At 44.5% G+C, this 6,212-nt stretch overlaps 1 protein-coding gene across 1 annotated transcript in view; it reads left to right on the plus strand.

Moving 5' to 3' along the window:
• rabgef1 (RAB guanine nucleotide exchange factor (GEF) 1) overlaps positions 1-4,004 on the plus strand; it is a 19,602-nt gene extending 15,598 nt beyond the window's left edge. The window contains exon 11 of the mRNA XM_080849338.1: positions 1-4,004. This exon is cut by the window's left edge and continues 1,828 nt beyond it. The gene's annotated coding sequence lies outside the window, so the exon portion shown is untranslated.
• The last annotated feature ends 2,208 nt before the right edge of the window (positions 4,005-6,212 follow it).

Raw genomic sequence — 6,212 nt, forward strand, 5'->3', positions numbered from 1 at the left:
GCAGGTGTTGTTCAATGCTGAGTCAAGTTTCTTGGCATGGGTTGACCTCTCCCAAACAGGACATGCATATTCCGCAGAGGAATAGCACAGGGCCAAGGCAGTAGATTTTAATATGTGTGCTGTGGCTCCCCATTTGGAGTTGGTCAGTTTCCGTAGGATGTTGTTTCGGGAACCGACTTTGGATTTTGTGTTTTTGATGTGTTCCTTAAAGGTGAGTGTACGATCCAGGGTTACTCCAAGGTAGACGGGGTTGGTACAGTGCTCAAGTGGTGTTCCAGACCATTTGATGTTAAGTGGTCGGTTGGCTTCACGGTTCCTAAGATGGAAGGAGCAGACTTGGGTCTTTGCAGGGTTGGCATGTAGGTGGTTGTGCTCGTAATAGAGGAGTAGCTGATCTAGGGCTGTGGTGAGGTTTGCTTCTACTGCTTCAAACGAGTTCTCTTGAGATGTTACACAGAGATCGTCGGCATAGATGAAACGCTCAGTGTCCTGGTCCATTGGTTGGTCGTTGTTGTAGATGTTATATAGTAGTGGGGCCAGCACGCTACCTTGTGGTAGGCCATTTAGTTGTTGTCGCTAGCGACTCTGCTTGTTATTTAGAACAACAAAGAAGCGCCTGTCTTTCAGGAGGGCTCCAATGAGGTCTGTGAGTGCCAGGTCTTTTGTCAGCTCCAAGATCTTTTTTAGGAGGAGGCGATGGTTCACAGTGTCATATGCGGCAGACAGATCAACAAAGACAGCTCCTGTTACCAGTCCTTTCTGGAATCCATCCTCAATGTGTTGAGTGAGCTTCAGGAGTTGGCTTGTTGTAGATTTGCCAGGTCGGAATCCGGCTTGTTGAGGGATGATGGCTGGTTCAGCAACAGGGGCAAGCCTGTTGAGAATCAAGCGTTCAAACAGCTTGTAGAGGTGGCATAGCAGAGAGATTGGGCGGAAGCTCTTTGCATGCGCTGGATCTTTGCCTGGTTTGAGAAGGGCAATGATCCTGGTTTTCCTCCAGATCTTTGGGATGGTTTTTGTCAGCATGCATCTATTCATCAGCTGGAGAATCCATTTCCTCATCAGAGGTCCAAAATGTTTTATCTCTTCCGTGAAAATGTTGTCCAGTCCGATGGCTTTACCGTTTTTTAGGGTGTTGATGCTGGTATTGAGCTCTTCAGGGGAGAACGGCTTAGTCAGTCCCATAGTTTGGGAGTGCTTTACTCGGTCTACCTTTGGTCTGGGCTGTTTGGTGGTGGATTTCCCATTGAGCAGCAGCTTGTGCGCAACTTGGTTGGCCGTGGTAGTATACTGTTGCTGGGTTGGGGTTGATGGGTCGTTGCTGATTTTTCGGATGAGGCTCCATGCCTTTTTGCTGTTCTTTGACATATCAGTTGTCTCCAGCAGGTTTTTCCACTTCAGCTGGCGGCATTCTGAAATAGAGGTCATGAGTCTCTCACCTACTTCGGTGGTAGTTTCAGCAAAGGGGTCAGATTCATAGAACCGTTGGTATTGCTCATACAGTTAGGTACTTGTGACGTCAAGGCCTGGGATGTATTGAGTGCGGCAGCCTCTTGGGATGTTCTTGCGGGCTGCTTCGTGCACAAGCTTGGTGAACTTGTCATAGTTCCTGGGGTTTGCTGGGAGGTGGGCAATCTTCCTTTTGAGATCTTCTTGGAAGCCAGGCCATTTCGCTTTTCCAAAGTTGAATCTTCTTCGGAATGGAACTGTGGCTGGGGTTATTGCAGCGTTGACTGTGATGCAGATGGGACGGTGTTGGGTCCTTGGCAGTGGCTCCAAGACTAGCTTTTTGCTTAATCCAGCGATCTTGTGGCTGACAAACGCAATATCAGGGTTGTAGCCTGCTCTCCATCGTCCGCTGTTGAAGGACTTTGGTTGTTTTGCGTCGTGGATCAGATTAAGCTGGCAGTTTTCGGCCCACGTTTCCACTGCATCTCCATCTTCGTTGTTGTTGGCGTATCCCCATTGCGTGCTGTGGCTGTTGAAATCACAATCTGCGGTTTTCCAGATGGTGGTATTTCAGGCATCTCCATGGGTATGGGTGGTGGTTTGTAGACTGAGGTGACGGTGACTCCTCTCAGCTCAGTGGTTAGGGCTTCAATGTTGTTTTCGTCGCTCCTTGTTGTTGATTCGACGATTGTGCCATTTTTTGCTAGCATGATGCTGCCATATTTTTCATGTGGTCTTTCTATGAGGGCGGTCATACCTTCCACTCGAGGGCGAGGATTTTTAGGTCCGTGGTGGGTTTCCTGTAGGCAAAGAATATCGCACTGGTATTCTTTGCAGAGTTTTGCAACAAGTTCTTCTTTAGTTGCAGACAGTCCTTCAACATTCAGAGATATGATGGTCAGCGCTGGCCTTGGAGGCGGGCATTGGCCTCTCTTCCTGCTCCGGACTGGAGGGCTCCTGTCATTTGTTGAGCTTCTGGACATCATTGTCTTTCACTCGGCTTCAGTGTGTTCGGTAGAATTCGCAGGTTTATTTAGACCTGACAGGGTTCGCGAACGTGAACGCTTCTACCATGAACCTGTAACCTGTGACCAGTGATGCCAGCAGGCTCAGGGACCTGTTTCCAGAGTTTAGGGGTACAGAGTTCTCCAGTGTTTAAGGGTACAGAGTTCTTCAGTGTTTCTCAAGAGACATGCTAACAGCATGTGTCCAGGCTAGTGCCAAACCTATGGGCGTTAGCCTCATGTCATGCCTATATCAGTGTGGGATTGAGAACGTGAACTAAGTTCAAGTTCAAGTTCAAGTTCAAGTTCAAGTTCAAGTTCAAGTTCAAGTTCAGGCTCAGGCTCAGGCTCAGGCTCAGGCTCAGGCTCAGGCTCAGGCTCAGGCTCAGGCTCAGGCTCAAGGCCAAAGGCAGACGTGAGCGTTAAGCTCCAGTTTATAGCTTATAGCACTCTATGAATCGGCCAGAGGTGTTGGAGGTCAGTGTAACAGCATTCCGTGTCCAGTGTTTCTGTGTTTAGTGTTTGAGCTGATATATTCCCTGTTCTGTTGTTCGGTGCTCAATGTTCCGCACGTGAGCCCCACGCTCACAGTCTCAAAGGGAACAGCAAATGGAAACATGATAACTGTGTACAGTATGTTAAATAAGATCCACCTTTAATGTGTCAGTATTCTGGTGGCCAGGTGTGTGTGTGTGTGTGTGTGTGTGTGTGTGTGTGTGTGTGTGTGTGTGTGTGTGTGTTGACTTTTATGTATGAGTCTTCTGGTGGCCAGGTGTGTTGTAAAGACATTTGGAGAAGGAGGCAGAAAGCTCCAGACTATGGTAGTGTAGTGTATACCATTGCTGTGTTGCTTGGTTTCAATGTTATTGTCCTCTTCAAGTGCACATTATTGTTTTGGGGTTGTATCGGCATGGCTTTGAAGTATTCCCAAGCTTACTGACCACATGATGCCTCAGAATGGAGTTGTGGTGTCATTGCCACCGGGCGAGCGTCTCTGGTGTTGCGTAGGCAGACCTGTGTGTGTGTGTGTGTGTGTGTGTGTGTGTGGGTAGTAACCCCTGTTCCCCGTGGCATTCTGAATATATCTGGTGTGTTGTCTAACTGCTGTACTACCTGTTAGCTGCCGTGCTACCTGTTAGCCTTCTGATAGGCAGCGTAAGGGAAAGTATCCGTCACCCCTGATGACCCTTGACCTCGGTGGAACACTTGAATAGGACTTTTCTAATAATCTAAAACTTAACCTCAGTTCCAATGGTGTGGCAGTGTGAGTGCGTGTGTGTGTGCGTGTGTGTGTGTGTGTGCGCGCGAGCGAGCGAGTAAGAAAGATAAAGAGAGAGAGGGTGTGTATTCAGCAGATCACTGATTAAGATGTGAGTGTCCAGTTGGCACTCTACCCTGAGTGGTTTTATGTGTATTTATTTGACAAATGTAATATATTTGAGTTGTTTGCCAGAGTAATAATATCATGTAAAATAAAGCCTAAATCACATGGACTGTCGTGGTGTCTCTCTCTCTGTTGTCTCACTCTCTGCTGTCTCTCTCTCTGCTGTTTCACTCACTCTCTGCTGTCTCACTCACTCTCTGCTGTCTCCCTCTGCTGTCTCACTCTCTGCTGTCTCTCTCTCTGCTGTCTCACTTTCTCTCTCTCTCTCTGCTGTCTCTCTCTGTTGTCTCTCTCTCTGCTGTCACACTCTCTGGTGTCTCTCTCTCTGCTGTCTTTCTCTGTTGTCTCTCTCTCTGCTGTCTCACTCTCGTCTGTCTCACTCACTCTCTGCTGTCTCACTCTCACTCTCACTCTCTGCTGTCTCACTCACTCTCTGCTGTCTCACTCTCTGCTGTCTCCCTCTCTCTGCTGTCTCCCTCTGCTGTCTCTCTCTCTGCTGTCTCACTCTCTGGTGTCTCTCTCTCTGCTGTCTTTCTCTGTTGTCTTTCTCTCTGCTGTCTCACTCTCGCCTGTCTCACTCACTCTCTGCTGTCTCACTCTCACTCTCTGCTGTCTCACTCAATTTCAATTTCAATTTCAATTTTTTTTTCAATTTCAAAGAAGCTTTATTAGCATGAATGTTTTCCAACACTATTGCCAAAGCATACACATACATACATATTATATACACATACATAAAGACAAAAAATAGTTGAATAAAAATAATAATAATCAACAAATCAACAAAATAATATATATAGACTAGGGTTGGATGTCTGATCTTTGTCACCTATATGCCTTCTCTCAGCTTGTGGCACCCATACACAAACTGTGCTGCGATCTGCACTGTCCGTTCATCCTCACCTAGGAGGGCTCTCATTTTTGATTCTTCATCAAGTCCTGCAAATTGAGGACATTTTTGAAGAAATTTAGGGTAAAAGATATTTCTAAGTCGGGTGTTTTTGGTGCACCTCAGAAGGAAATGTTTCTCATCCTCGACCTCCATGAGGTCACAGTGGGAGCAAATTCTTAGGTGACTCTCTTGCCAGGATCTTCTATGCCGTCCAGTTTCAATTTGAAGTTTATGGTCGCCCAATCTGTATTTTGTTAGGTAACGACTTTGTGGTTGTTTTAATTTAGTCAGGTAATTTGCTAATTCATATTTTCGATTTAATCTAAGGTAACAATTCATTTTCTTATTGTGTTGGGCATCTTGTAGCCATTGGGAAGTGTAGGCTTTTTTGTTTTTGTTGTGGATTTCTTTTAGTCGTATTGGTTTTGTGTCACTAATGTCATTGCTGTTAATAACCAAATTTAAGAGGTTATCGCTGTCTGGTTTTGTTGAGTTTGCAAGCAGTGCTTTATGATTTAGGTTTTGGGGGTCTGAATTTTTTAAATGCATCCAGAATTTAATTGATCTTTTTGTGATGGCCAGGGACATAGGGAAACGACCTAATTCGGCCCTGCAGGCGTGGTTGGATGTACCTCTGTGCACCTGTAAGAGGATTTTACACAGCTCCATATGTAAAATTTCTATTTGGGATTTATCCCAAGATTTTTTTGATAGGATTAAAGCTGGCCCCCAAATTTCTGAGCTGTATAGGAGGATCTGTGTAATGACAGAGTCAATTATTTTTAGCCACATTTTGATTGATGGTTGAAATTTATTTATAGTTTTGTAAATTGCATAGAATGCTCTTCGAGCTTTGTCTCTGAGTATTTGTATGCCAGTGTTAAAGTTGCCTGAGGCATTTATAACTAGTCCTAAATATGTGTAGCTAGTTGTGTGTTCTATGATATTAGGGCCTAATTTAAATTGAAATTTACTTTGCGTTGATCTTGCTTTTTTTTGGAATATCATTATTTTTGTCTTTCCTAAATTTACTTTTAAAGACCAAATTTGGCAAAATTCATGTAGGATGGAGAGACTCTGTCTTAAACCTTCTTCTGTAGGTGACAGTAAGATCAAATCATCTGCATACATTAGAAATTTTACCTCTTTGTCATGTAAATTTAGACCTGGTGCTGTCGAATTCTCTAACATTGTGGCTAGTTCGTTAATATATATATTAAACAATGTGGGGCTTAGGCTGCAACCCTGTCTAACTCCTTGGCCTTGTCTAAAAAAATCAGTTCTTTTATTTTCTATTTTAATGCTGTTCTTATTATTTTCATACATTGATTTGATTAGATCATAGGTTTTGCCTCCAATTCCAATTTCTAAGAGTCTTAAGAGCAAACCTCTGTGCCAGATATTGTCAAATGCTTTTTGAAAATCTACGAAGCATGCAAATATTTTTTGCTTTTTGGACTGATGTACGTGTTTATTTATTAGC

This window comes from Sprattus sprattus, assembly GCF_963457725.1.
Source record: "Sprattus sprattus genome assembly, chromosome: 1".
In the NCBI taxonomy this organism is placed as follows: Eukaryota; Metazoa; Chordata; class Actinopteri; order Clupeiformes; family Clupeidae; genus Sprattus; species Sprattus sprattus.